We start from the raw sequence: 14,841 nt of genomic DNA on the forward strand, positions 1-14,841 counted from the left end.
CGTCTCTGCTGCTTGGAGGATGACTGTCAGGCTTTGGTGCTCGGAAATGGTGGTTGTTCTGGTTGCTTATGGCATGATTCATAGGCTTAAAGTTAAGCTGACACTTTAGGACTCTACCTGATACCCTTTTTTGGAGAAAGAGGTTTTGGGGGAAACCCAAAATACTCTGCTGCATCTGGTTCACTGTCATTGTCTTTCAGCAATACGGTGCCATTTCAGACATCTTTGATAACACATTTCTCTGTTTCATGGATATTATACACAAGCAAAGAACAAGAAAACGTACAGGTATTCTTATTAGTAAATTTGGCTGAAGCTTAACAGGTTTGTTGGTAAAGCTTTTCTTCCTGCAGAGCATAAAAATGGGGTTGCTGCTGTGCTACAGTCGTGCCAAAGGGCTTTGCTGGCATTACATGTATAAATTAAGATTTGGGGTGAATTTTACTCTTTGGGTTAGCATTGCTGTTTCTTATTTTTCAGTATATTGTGTAGACTAAATAATGAAACAGAATAAATAATAGACTGTCTGACTCTTTATTACAAGTGAAGAGCAGAGTTGTAGGAACTTTTTTGGGTTTGGCCAAAAGGAACATTTGTCTTTAATGTTCATCATTGAAAATGACACTTCAGTGAATCAGTTCATTTTTACTGGTTTGAGAAACAAGACAAACTGAAAAAACATCCCAAGCAAGTCAACTGGCAAAAAATAAATTGACCATGAATTAAATTAATATTTCCATATCACTAATACAAAGCTGGTGCTTTACATGGTGTAGGAGAACTAACCTTCCAAAAGCCATTTTTAAAAATGTCTCTCCTATTCAAGGCAGAGCTGGATTGCTTGTGGTTATACTTTATTATGTAACCTTATCTAGGAAATTGAGATTTGGGGGTTTTCCCACTGAAATAACTGTTCAAAATACATTAGGAAAATGCCACCACAGTTGCCTAGGGAGAGCACTTGTGGGTCTGTCTCCCTGCTAACCAGCTGGAGCGAGAGCACCGGTGCTGGCACTTTCATTTAAACACCATAACATTTAATATTTCTCTAATGTCCTTCTGATCCTTTCTCTTGAGGAACTGAATGAAGCAAAACCATTACTGTAAACACAGAAGACATTCAGCGATGTTCCAAAGTGCACATTTTTGGCAGCGGTAAGCTTTCTCCGGATAGCTGCCTGGGAATTTACAAATCGGTCACATCTGAATCCATTTTGTGAACCTTACTTGAGTCTGCACCTGCCTCCCAGAGACAGACGGAAAGAGAGAGGCTATAGATATGTTATCCATTTGCTGATGCTTCCTTAGAGCTGAAAGGGAACAGCCACATTTTAATGGTCTGATTACAACACCTTGGGTGGCAAAACATCACGTTGCTTGTTGGAAGGGAGCACTTAGTGAGTCAGTTGTGCTTTTTGTTGTGGTTCCCCCCCCCCCGGACTACAGGGATTTTTTTTCTCCCCCCCCCCCCCCCCCCCCCGAATAAAGCGTAACTTTCTCCAGGTTATTTTTGCTGAGAAGAGAGGACAAATACTCAAGTAATGGAGACTGAGTCACCGAGTGGGAGAAAGATTCCTGGCGTTGCCGTATTTATCATGCACTGGAGCCGACACTGGAATAAAGAGGGCAGCAGCGAGTCACGATCGTGCAGGATCAGACGGGATGAGATTGGGTGTGCAGGTAACGCAGCAGAGAAACCTCTTTGGAAAGACTTGAGCGTTGAATTGTGCTGAAAACACTGTGCCAATGTTCACAAAGCACATGTTTGCTGGCGAAATGTAGGTCACAGCAACTCTTCCTGCAAAATTATCAAAATGTTTGTCCATAAAACACGAAGGCTTTTTTATTACTAGTATTTGGCAGGTTGTCCTGTTAGATTCAGGTATAGAAACTGAATTTAAAGCTTACTAGTGGATTTTCAAAGTGAATTTATTATTATTCCAGCTCAGCAGCTCTGGAAACACACTGAAATTCTTTTAAGAACTACATAGGCTTCTTAGTCAATTCATGGCTTTTCCTATCTGCAGGACAGTTCATCACTGACTGTGGCACTCCGCGCTTGCTGTACTATTTGACTGTTACAGAAAGATTGCAGGTTGGTTGGTTTTGATGTTTCTCTAGTCCCAGGTACAACTTGTTTAATGCGAGCAGGCACTTACTGGTGGAACCGAATGCTCTGTAATGACGAGAGGGGATTGAAAGGCTCATTTCTTGGTAACAGCTTTTGGTCAGCCAGAAAAACAAAACCAGTCTGGCCAAGTCTGGATTTAAATCTTTGGATGCAGATGCTTTTATAGCCCTGCTGGCTTCAGTCAGACCAACCACAAGAGGTATAAACCTGCGAGGAATAGACAACTCACGTTCTTCTCATTTCCAGAGTTTTGGGAGGGATCTCCTGACCCATTGTGTCCCTGTGGACTTTATTAAAAAATACTAGTATATAGGTATTTAAATACACACAAACCCATACATATTCTCTAAAACATAAATGCTTTTTCTCTAATTCTTTTTGAAGTCATCCTTTCAAGGCTGGCAGTGACATGAAGGTAGAGCATCTACTTTTTTTTTTTTTAAATTCATTAAAATATCTGGTTTTTAATACCTGTTTCTAGTGCAAATACAATATATTAAAAGTCTTTCTGGACTTTCTCTAAGTCATGAACACTTTCAAATGTAATTAATGATGTAGCCTCAGAGGAACAAATGTTGCTTTACAGATATGGAAGGTATCTGTACACCTGCAAGGCATTTCTTTTACTAACAAAGAATTAGTTAGTTATTTGCAAATAAGCTGTTGGATTTTATCTCCCTTTTTTATGGCATGAACATTTTGCTAAAAAAGTTTGAGGCAGCCTAATGCTTTACAGCAAGTAATGGTGACACTCTGTATAGTGCATCCATCTTCACAGAAATTTACAACAATACCTTTTGTTCCTTCCCCTGCTCGTTCCTGCTTAAGTCTCCCGATAAAAGCCTGGTTTTATCTGGGAAGGTACCAATAGCATCTCCTTCACACCTCAACTAAATCGTTGTTCACACGGCAGCTTTAAAAGCCTCTGGGTTTATCGGTGGAAAAAATGCTTGGAAAGGAGAGATTTAGTACTTAAATTAGTTCTATCAGCACATTTTTTTATTTTTTTGGCTGGGACTTGTTCTCACAGAACTTCAAGCTGGATTATTTGTGTTAAACTTCCTGACTGAATTCCGAACAAGTCATCTTTCCCCACAACGCTGACCTTTAGTACGAGGCCAGAATAATTTTAATTTGCTTCAAGTTTCCCTTATAAGCAAGAGAACAAGAAACCATATCCCTCTAAGACCTGGTTAGCTAGCTGCATGGCAAAATATTTTTAAATTCTAAGGGAAAAAACCAATAAAGTTGGATATTCCAAACTGACATCCAAACAGCACGCTTCCTGAGCAGGTTTAGCTCTGCCATCTTCCAGGCAACCAGTTTAAAAGCTATGGAAATATAATGAGTTTAAAGAAAGGTATTAAGTAACTGACCTGTTTTTAATCAGGGTTATGCCCTAATGGAGGCATTGCAGGGCATATTGCAAACTCCTGTTGCTGTTTCTGGCCGTGGTGTGGGCTGTAGCTGCTGAATACATCAGGCCACCACCTTGCACGGGTGCTGCCCCCCGTCTCCTGCTGGCACAAGCATCTGTTCACCTATGCGGTGAACAGGAGGAACCAGGTAATCGATCTGGCTGAACGCAAACGCAAACCCCTCTCTCTTTTTTCTTTTTTTTCTTTTTTTCTTTCTTTCTTTCTTTGCTCATCAGTTTTAACCCAGTTTGGTTCCCTGGTCTGTTCCACTGCACAGCTGCACGATTGCCTGTGCCACCACACAGGAGGAGGTGGTGTGAACGTAGGAGCAAGTGACTTGGAAGAAGCGTGCTACGCTTTTATTTTATAGCTGTGCTTAGATATGAGGACAGGCAGTTTTGGTCCTGTGATGGCAAGGAATTGCTGAGAAATGAGAAGGATTTGACTGAAGCAAATCTTGGTAGTCCTCTGTTAGGAAGAGAAGAGAGCAACATGTTTGGAGAGCCAGAGCTGGGAGGGCCAGCAGTGGGGTGGGCAGCTCGAGTACCCTCAAAAACAAGCAGATCTACTTGTTACTCAGCTTAGCCCAGCAGCACAGAGGAGAGATTCCACAGATAACAACCACTGGAGAATGCACAGTCAGTAGCCATGTCTTTTGTGGGATGTCTTTCTTTTTTCTTTATTGGGATAAAAGCCCGTTTCCTGTGTGCGCAGTTCATTGGCCTTTTTGTTCTCAGACTTGATGCTGCCCATAACTGGAAGTGCGCGGTCTTGACTTTTGCAGAGACTTGGCTTTTGTTCCTCCTTGCCGGAGACTTAGTCTCAAATACACGTACGGAACTGCAGAGGACAGTCACAGAAGTGGGGAAGTGATTTTTTTTTCCAGCACTAGGTGGCTGTATGGAGTTCTGCAGCATCCTGTACACAAATATTTTAAAAGTTGGGGAATGAGCCATTCTCAAATGGAAAAGCTTCTGCCTTTTCACACCTCTTCTTCAGTATGACTTAAAAAAAAAAAGTTAGAAAATCAACGAATAAAGGCATTTTATTTTTATAAGCTTGTCCCTGGCTGCAGACACCTTCATCTCTGTGGAGCCCAAGTAGGCATGGAGCCCACCACAGAAGTGACTCTGGTGACTGGACTGTGATTACTGCAGTTGGCTGGTGTTGCTGCTGCTGCTTTTTGCTTAGAGGCTTGGATTTGAGCATTAAAGGGAGAGTCTATGTGTGTAATATCTGGTCCTGATCTTTCCAAACGCTCATGCTACTTGGAGGCCACTTCGTGCTCCACATGGGACATGAGGACGGTTAGGCAGAGGATGTCCACACCACCAGGAGACACAGGGTGGTTGGTAGGTCCCTGACTCCTGGTGGTCCTCACGTTCCCTGATGGGTGCAGAGCTGCGCTAAGCTTTGCTGAAGGACTTGCTGAGGGACCAAGCTTGGAGAGGATTAACTTGTCCTAAGACCCGGCTGTGCCTCCCCCTGGCCAAGTGGCTTTGCCAAGGCAAATGAACTGCCTCGGGAGCCATGCTCGGCTGTTGTTTTTGTCATGAAGCCCAGCCCTTAGAAGCAATTTGTCTCCAAATGAAAGGCAGGCAGTTGTTTTCCTTCCCCCTTGCAGTACTGTCTTCTCTCCTTGCTCTTCTCTCAGCCGTGATCTAGTCTCTGTGCATTTCCCTGCCCAGGACACCCCTCTCATTAGCAAAGAACAAAACCAAGAACTAGGTTTCAGCTTAAAAGGGAATATAAAATCCTAGCGTAGTGGCTTGTGCAATCCTATATGTATAAAGCCTGATGCAGCGGGGGTTTGGGCAATACTCAGTGCTGCCTCTGGTTATTTCTTTGCAGTTAATAGCAGTGAAAGAACCTTTCACAATTGGGATCCTTTATGTGTTTGAGCTTCACCTTCTGAATGTTTTATAGTGATCGGAGCTACTGTAATTTTCCTCTTTTCCAGAGCTCTCTGGAGTGTAGTGCATGCAACTCTCCATTGAAAAATACGATGACATGAAACATTTATTTTGCATTCTCATGGTGGCACATCCAGTACGATGATAAGTATTTTTAAGGGAAGAGTCCTAGCTGAGGATTAAAGATCTTGGGGTGCTCAAAGCTGCTGTAAATGCAAAAGGTAAGACATCTAATGAATTAGCAGATCTGCTAAAATGAAAATGTTTATTAAACCATGAAGTCTAGGGGCTCAATAATACATTAGGTCTCCATTGTGCTGGGTACTGTATGTGGATAGCAAAAGGTTGGTTTAGGCCCCCACATGTTTTTTTGTAACTCTGCTTACATTTTTAAATGATGTCGCTTTGCAGCCTTGTTTCATGCTTGCTTTCTCTGAATGCTCTTGAATGAAGATCCCCAGGACATAAGAGTAATGTGCAGGAGCGTTTGTCCCCAGGTTTTTGCACACTTGATCAGATGTGAAAAGGAGACGCTGCAGTGACTCATCTGACCTTGTAGACCCCAGGCTAAGACTGCTGACAGTGGTCTCTTGCTAAGGTCCCCATCACAAGAATGCAAAGCATTTCAGAAGCTTTCGTCAACAATTCTAGAAATTTGCCAGCAATTTTCTTGACAATGTTATCTATAATGGAAAGCAAAAGACTAATTGGGCAAATTATTGTGGACTGCTTCTGAAATCTCTTTAATTTATACTTAGCAATGTAAAACCCGTGGCAGGAATGGTAATGCTAAGGATGGCTGTGATAGTGGTGTGGGGTGGTTTTTTTTTTGTTTGTTTGTTTTTTTTTTTTTTTTTTTTTAAGGACAGCTTTCGATGCTAGACATAAAATACTTCCTATAGCAGAACTGCCATTACATTAGGCCAAGAAGATTTTGGCAATACTGAGAGATTTGTTGGTGTTTACTTGTAAACTTGTAGTTGTAGAGTTGCAAGAATGTCTTCCTTGTAATTAAAAAATAGCTTTTTGCCCTCAGAAACGTACTGTCCAAATTTAAGACAGGATAGATGGGTACAGGTGGTAGCCATAGAGTGCTACCAGCTCTAATTGGCAAAATTAATTTAGATATCGCAGCAGATTAGGGTATTAGGGAGGGATTTAAAGGAGGATAATGAGGTAAATAACTTTGCAGTTCCTTCTAAATGCCAGTCCTTCATAATCAGGAAGGGCCTTGTAGCAGAAAGCACGTGAAAACAAGCAGGCAATAGCAGAGGGCATCCTGGTAGCTGATAGCGTGGTTGGAGCTGTATCACAAATGCTTACCAGTGCCAGCAGCGTGATGCGAGCTTCCAGCAGCACCAGGAATATAGCAAATGGTGCTGACGGCAGGGGGGAGTGGGGAGAGAACATAAATGCTGGCTTATACAATCCAAGCCACTCATATACATCTAAATTACTGTCTTGGAATATGTTTAATGGCAAAGTAGTTGGGCAAGAATTTGGTTTTGGTTTTTTTTTTGGGGGGGGGGGGCGGGGGGGGAAGTCAGTTTGTTTCAGTGTCTAATTTTGTCTTGAAGCAAACTTTCTTGTTTGCCCTCTGAAGGCAGCAGCCGAGCATGATGGGTCTCTGTGCAGGGCAGCGGTGCTGGCCGGAAGCGGCCTGCCAGGGCTGCTCTGGGATTTGTTTTCTTTTGATTATGGGAAAAATAACCCGAGATATTTCTGTGCATGCAGAGCATTCTTAATGACTGAAAAATCTGTTGTCAAGTCAGGACAAGGGGGAAGTGCCATCTTGAAAGACGACACAAATGTGTTTGGATTAGGTTAAAAAACCCAAACAAACTTATTTTTAGTGACTTCCAGAAGCTTCTACTGCCAAAAAAAAAAAAAAAAAAAAAAAAGATAGTTGCACAGCTAAACCTGGACTTGCTGTGGTGGAACTTAGTGGAGTTCACTGCAATTCACAGCAGCAGGCACGAGAGGAGGGTCTCCTCCATGGCCTCCCAGAAATAATTACTGATCTCCTCCAGGCAAGAAACGTGGCAGAGGTGTTGTCAGGCCTCTTGGGGTTACACAACGTGGGGGGTTTGATGAGGCTTTGTGCCAGCCCCTGGCTCCGAACAGCCATCTTGGAAGAGGAGGAGAGGGATCGGTGGTGCTGCTCTTGCCTTTCTAATGCTTGCTTGGTAGCTGGCTCGACTGTGTGCTCTGGGAGGCACTGGGGAGGACGGAGTATGCTCCTCAGGGGTATCTGTTTTGAAATAACTTTGATATTTCCACTGGAAAAGGTCCTCTGGTAACATTCCCATGTCCTTCAAAGTCAGTGCACTTGGCACCGTGCGGGAGGCTGAACGGTGGCCGTCTGCTCCTCAAACTGAGCAACTGGCTGGGTCACCTCTGGCTCTCCCACCTTTTGGCCTTCTTTATTTTAATTCAACATGCTGCAACTTTTTTTCAGCTGCGACCCAAGCACGACAAAACCCAGGAGGGTGCCTCTTGCCGTGCTCGCAAGCCCGTGCTTTGTTGCAGCAGGCTGCGGGGCGGTGTCTAGAAACAGTCGCCCAAAGCAGCACAGGAGTCTGACCCCCATCTTTTGCCATAGCCTGGCCCTGGCCTGTGCCCTGCCATGGCTGCAGCGGGCAGAGCTCATGGGTCCCGTTCCTGCCGCCTCTGCTGCCTGTCCTTGAGCGCATATCTGCGACTCGGAGAATTTCCTCACTGGTAAAATAGGATATTTAGTAAACTTCAGCTGGAGAAGGGAGTAAGGAATAACGTGCACTGCCAGGTAGTGTGAAGAAACGTGCTTATGTACATGCAAGTGTTTTTATCACCTGCCTCCAAAGAATAATATTGGGATACACTTAAAATGCTCTGTAACCCTTTGCCAGTGAATCTCGGGTGGTCTGGTTCCCTCTAAAATGTGATCTTTGCACAAAATAGCTCTTCAGCCCACTTACACCTCTACATGTAGATTTATTATTTATATATATTGTGTATAATATAGACAAGTTCATATGTAGTAAGTTCATATATGTGGGTTTGGGGTTTTTTGAGGTGGGAGGTGCTGTTAGGACAAACAAAACCTTACTACTTCCATGAGCAGATACAAAGGACCATGTCCAGTGATAGTAGCGCTGCAGAGATTTTGGACGAAGTATCAAGAGACTGCTCTTGCACCACCGCGAGAGACAACAGCTCGCTTCGCTGGTGCTTTGCAAACAGGGATGGCAGCTGGCATGTTACATACAGTCCTGCTCACCTCTTCACTCCTGTTTAGTATGGAAGCGTTGCTGAGTCTCTGCAGCGTCTTCTCTACAGTGCTGCTTTCTTTTGGGCTGTGTGTTTATGTACAAGGGCAGTTGAATATCCAGCTCAAAGAAAACAGCAGTCTTTGGTACCTCCTGCTTTGCACTCCCTGATTGAGCCTGCTAAGCCTGCGAGCGAATTCCTGCTGCAGGAGATCCTTAGACCTGGGGTGCAAATAGTAAAGCCATAAAATTTTAGGGAAAGGTGATATGGAAATTACTGACTGCAGTGCAGTAGGTGCCTGGCTTCATATTATCTTTTGGCTCATCAGCAAAGGAAAAGATTTCAGCTTTGAAGATATTATGATTAATGCAAAAAGGAATCAAGTCAAAGTTAAATTATATCATGAAATCCAGCATGCTTTATCAAAGCATTGGCTGGAGGCTGCCAGAGCCATTGATTTAGCAGATTTTCTGCTATATGTTGCAGAATAAAATAAGAAATATTTAAAGAAAACTTTGTTTTGCTCCACCTTCCTTCTTTTTTGATTCAGTTTGGAAGGTGCAACAGCACATTCTTTAAGGACTTCTGCTCCATTTCAGAGGCATTCATGGGCTCTTCTATATAGACATTTTTATTAATTTTTTTCCCATTCTGATGGGGCTTCTGGAAAATAATTGGCCAATCACATATTAACTGGCAGTAAACTTATTCTTTTTTAAAATAGTTTTTTCTGGCTTTTAAAAAAAATATGGATTTGGTCCAGAGTTTGGAAAATGTGCTGCGAGTAAGAGAGCAGCTAGCAGCTGACTGCAAGGAAAGTAAGTTTTGTAACTTTTTTTTTATATATTTTTTTTAAAATAGAGAATGAAATAATGTTTATAGCCAACTAAAGGAAAATCTTACTACAGCTGAATGCCTGTCACTTTTACCATTGAGTGTGGTATATTGGGGTGATAAAAGAACAATGAGCCAAATAAACTGTAGGTATAGCTTTTACGGGTTGGGAATGTAGGCAGCAAAAGGTCTATTCCAAATGATAAGACACTGCTAGAAGCAATAGGGTGTGTTTAAAGTGACCATAATGATTGTTGGACCAAGACTTGCCATTTTGATAAAAGGGATTCATGTGTGACAGAATGACCACTGGCAAGCAGCCTTTGCCGAGGTGCCACAGCCCTGTGCCTGGCAGGGTGCCGTCTTCCTCTTCTCCCTTGTTGGGAAATGCCCTGATAAGGAACGGAAAAGTGAATGGTGCAGAAAGTTGTGATACTTTTTCTTCTTTTCTATTATTTTTCTGATATAGGAAGGAGGAGTGAGAAAAAGGACCAGCTCCCAGGTGAGCCCAGGCACAGCCAGCTGTGGAGGAGTGCCACCAGCATCCTTTTGGACGAGAGACAGCAGTTCCTGCTGCAGGACACTGGTGCCCTTTTTTTCCTCACCACTTTAAAGAAGCTCTGTGGAAAAAATTTTCTGGGAGCCATGTTCACTGGTAGAGGTAAGTGCAGTTAAACACATGGCTTGCAGGTATTGCAGGTAAGTCTTTTTGCTCTCTCCTCAGTGTTGCACCCTGCCATGCATGCCATTTTCATTTTTTTTCCCTACTTGGTTGCTGCATCCAGCCTTACACACAGTGTGTGACCTTTGCAAACTTCAGGTAAAGGCCCTTAGGTGAGACTGGAGCCAAACAATAACTGACCTTCACAGAGCAGAATTTATTGCTGCTTTATTTCCCCTCTGGTAAGCTTGTCGCATTTGACTCATGAAGCTTTCAGCTGCAGGATTTAGGTGGTAAAAGACACAGCTTGATACAATAATTTTCTTCCCTAATGCCCTGTCTCACACAGAGCATGAGACGCTCTCATTTAGCACGAACCAGCACAGCTTCCTTGGTTTTAGCGGTGCAAGACCCATTTACACTAGTTGGGAACTGCGCGTATCACTGTTTCCTTACTGTGCCTGGAAGCACCAAGGGGAGCCTCTGGCTTTCATTTGCCTCGCCAGAGCAGCTAGTAATTAACGGATCAGTTGGCTTTAACATTCCTGCAATAGTTTAAATGTGCCAAATTTTTAATGAACAGGGGGTTTTTTGATAGTCCATTTAACCACTTGAATTACTGTAACTAACCAATGCAGTACTTGTTCTTCGAGGTGATGACTTCCCAGACATGTACATACAAATGTGGGGTTTTGTGGATTTTTTTTTTTTTTTCAGCTGTGACACAAACCTTTAAGAATTTGTTCTTAAATGTGTTGCTGGATAGACACTTATTTTATCATTTCTGGCAAACCAGTTCTCCACATGGTTTCTTACTTTTTGTACAGTTTTCAGTTTGTGCTTCTCCTATGTTTGTGTGAGCATAGTGATTTATGTATTTTCTTCTGATGGGACAGAAACTGACAGCACGGAGAAAATGCAGGTACAGCAGAAATGCGCTAGTTCTTATTATGTGCTCTTAATAAACAACATGGCAACTTATTTTTGCTGTCTCAGTGTTAAGTGAAGAGATGGAGAGACCTGCATTGAGCACTAGGATAGGATCTTAAATGAATTTTGAACACTAAGAAAATATTTTTGGTCTTCTGGAGTTTTACCAAAAATTGTGGTTAACTCCATAGCTTTTAAAATACGTAATTCAGCTGCTGATGAGCCCAGCGGTGGTGATGGAGGCATAAGCTGCAATTTATTCCAGAAACCAATGCCCTCTGCTTAATGGGTGACACTTTCATGTCCCGCTTAGGCATTCAGAGAAGACTGAGGTGTCCCGCCCAACATCCAGCTCTCGCTCACTATTTCCAGACCTTGCTTAGTAGTTCCTCCTTCAAAGTTTCATATCTGTAAGTGAACTCCAAGCACGAGGTTGTAGCACCAGCTGGGATCATAGTCTGGCAAATTCAGCTAAATTCAGTGCTTTTTAAGGCTGCATGAAATAGACCTGCAAGTGGGGCAGCAAGCAGGGAGAAGCTGCATTCAGAGTAACAAGGTCCGAGTTCTTGGATGGGAGAGTGGCTGTAATTGCAGATTACTGTCCTTTGCTTTTAAATAGATTTCAGAAGTAAAGGTGTCTGTTGCTATGTTCCAATGTTTAATGTAAATAAATTGGTGATTGAAATGAGGATGTTTGGGGGGGGGGGGGGAGGGGATCACAGATGTTGCCTTTGCAAAAAACCATGCCAGCCCAAAACGCTTGCAAACTGCAGCACTCATACTCGAGCTGAACTTGGTTGTATTGTTTTCAGCAGGGCCCTGGTTCTTTGTCTTTCTACATTTGCTAGCCTCTGCCACCTTCTTCTCCTCTTAGCTGGTGTGAAGTTAAAGGCATGGGCATGGGTGATGCAGCCAGCTGGTGCCTTGGAAAGAAACTGCAATGCCAAATGTGAACACTGAGCAGCTTTGTTACTACCTGTCAGACTGGGCCAATTAAGAAATGCTGTTGCAGTAGGAATGAGATTGCAATTCCAGCTTCCCCAAGGGAATATTTAAGGTATTACAGATATAAGGTGCTATATATGTATGTGTGTATATACACACACACACATATTTTGCTTTGAGTGTGTGTGTTGGTGGTGGGGTGTTGCACCAGATGACCTCTCAAAGTCTTGTCCAACCTCACTTACCCTATGAATCTATGAACTAGGGGGACTAAAAGCTGAATAACAGGGATGTGAGCTGAAGGCAGCCTCACCAGCTTAGTTTACACATTCCTCATGGTTCCCAGCATGAGCCAGTCACCAGCGTCTCTGGTTCAGCCCTGGGATGACTTGGAAAAATCCTTGTTCTACTCAATAGCTGCAAGGTGAAGGGTGCAGACCTGGGGACGGCTGGTGAGGTGAAGAGCAGGGCTAGCAAAGCCCTCCCAAGTAATCTGCATGCCAGATTTAGCAACCATGTGTCATGCAACAGCTTCCAGTTACACACTGCCCTGTGGCTCAGATGCCATGCCAGGGAGTCCTATGATACTGTAGACTTCTGTGGTACTCCCCTCTGGGAGCGGGGTCCTGACTCACACCCTTCCTGCAGTGAACGTATGTTCATTTTCCAGTATGTGTTTCCTGCAAGGAGGCCTGCGAGGGGCAGTTAATATTTTAAAGTAAGTACTCTGTTCTTTCAACCAGGCTGGTTATGGCTTGGTATAAATTCTTGCTGCATTAAGAATATGTCCTAGATTTTATTGACTACATTTGTGTCACCCACGTGGTGAGGCACTGTTAAAATGCTTTCAGTTGGCCAGTCTTTGTGCCTTTTTTTTTTTCCCTCTTCTGCAAGGAGGGCATGAATTTCTCATTTTGAATGAATTTTAAAAAATTACAAGAGTGAGAAAATAGCATGTATGTGAAGGCCCTACAGAAGTGTGGTACATCTGTTTCAAAGCACAGAAGTGCAGACCGTGTCCCTAAAACAATTGTGGCATTTGTAACTCTTTCCATTCCGTCTGTGCAAAAGAAAAATTTGCCAAAATAGCCATTGTGTGAAAACCACCAGTAAGTTTCATTTGCAAATGTGAAGTCATTTGTACTTTGCAAAGCCAGGGTGGCAGAGCTGCAGAGCAGGCTGCTTTGGAGGAGAGGGTGGCATCACACTGAAGTAGTAGTTTGTGAATGTTTGGCTTCCACAAGCCACTGGAGGAAAGAGCATCCACAAGGATGGTACACTGACCAGCTTAATGGAAAGGAAACTCACTGAATATGAGGAAACTAGGAAGAAACTGGTTCTTGTACACTTTCCCCAGGCATCCACTTTTGGCCGTAGTTGGAGACAAGACACCAGCACTGGTGAATCTTTTGCCTGACAGACATAGCTGCTCTTGCAGGACCACTGTGTGCGGAAGGTAAATGTGACCAAGCTCCCACCTGTGCCATGAAGCTGGAGACAAGGAAGTAGCAAAGAGCTTCAGAAAGGTAAAATATATAAAAAAGCATCTTTTCTATCCTATTGGCACTCTGGCCATGGTTTCTGAATTACTGTGACTTAGCAAGAAAATTCAGAAAATTCCCCAAACCCAAGGTCTGAGTGCTTAAAGCTATGCAAGTTCATAGCCCAGGCAAGTACTTCTCTTCTGGAACACAAAAAAAAAAAAAAAAAAAAAGTCTTGAAAAGGAAGTGTTCCTCAATACTGACTGTCCTACATGTGAACTAGCCAGACTGGTTGAAGCTTAATTAAAAATTGCCAGAGTGGCTAAATTCTTTTCCAAGCACAGCTGCAAACTGTTAGCTGTGGGCATATTTTAGACCTTAATTAGTAACACTTGCACTGGAGGACCAAAATCTTTCATGAATGCAGCTGCAATCAATTAATATCAGTTAGGCATTTCTGTAGGCAATACAAGGGTCTCCTGAAAATTGTTTTAGTGCCCACCTAGATTAAAAAAAATAAAATACTTGTATGCAACACACTACAAAATCAAAGATAACTACAAAATGTCTTTATTGAAAAAAGCAGATTATAGCATCTAAGGTTAAATGAAACTTCTGACTTTAATATTAAATAACTTAAGATGATAGCAAGTAGCTTCTTCTTTAGATAAATAAATCTACATTTCCCAATTTTTTTCTTAACAATCAAGGGAATCAAACACTGAAACACAAAACCACAAGTAATTCTAAAGACTAAAAGACAGAAGCACATTGAGAGGTTTTACAAGGATATATATACAAAAATAGTTAAACTAATGTATATTTTCAGCATGTAAACTAGTTACATGATATACAAACTGGGAATTTATATATTTCCTACAAAATAAAAATCAACGTTGGTCCAAGTTCTTGGAAGAAAACTATATTCTTTTAAAGAAAATGAAAATATTTCTCAAATGAAAACTTAATTTAAGTCAAATTATATACTCTAGTTACGGCATTAGTTACAGGATGAATCACAAACTTTTAAACTTTTCTTGAAACACAAGAAAGCAGCTTTTGTCTCCTTTAGAGCTTTGGTTTACTTAACTACTCTGGAATTTCTGGTCTTAAAGAGCTCCTCTAACCATGTTTTCCTTTTGAAGCTCCACCTTACAAAATATATACACACACGTGCACACAAGTGAAAGGAAAAGGAAAGAAACCCAAACAAACCCTCTTTGAAAGCTCAATTATCTGAATGCATTCTTTTGTTTTGTTTTCAAATTATCATTTTGG

The 14,841-nt window shown here is 42.3% G+C and overlaps 1 long non-coding RNA gene across 1 annotated transcript in view; it reads left to right on the forward strand.

The window, feature by feature from the left end:
* LOC142413997 (uncharacterized) overlaps positions 1-14,841 on the forward strand; it is a 55,605-nt gene that overhangs the window by 26,390 nt on the left and 14,374 nt on the right. Inside the window, exon 2 of the long non-coding RNA XR_012776955.1 lies at positions 10,015-10,206. This is a non-coding gene — a long non-coding RNA (uncharacterized LOC142413997). The remainder of the gene's footprint in view (positions 1-10,014; positions 10,207-14,841) is intronic.

The sequence above is a fragment of the Mycteria americana genome, chromosome 8 (genome assembly GCF_035582795.1).
Source record: "Mycteria americana isolate JAX WOST 10 ecotype Jacksonville Zoo and Gardens chromosome 8, USCA_MyAme_1.0, whole genome shotgun sequence".
NCBI classification, from domain to species: domain Eukaryota; kingdom Metazoa; phylum Chordata; class Aves; order Ciconiiformes; family Ciconiidae; genus Mycteria; species Mycteria americana.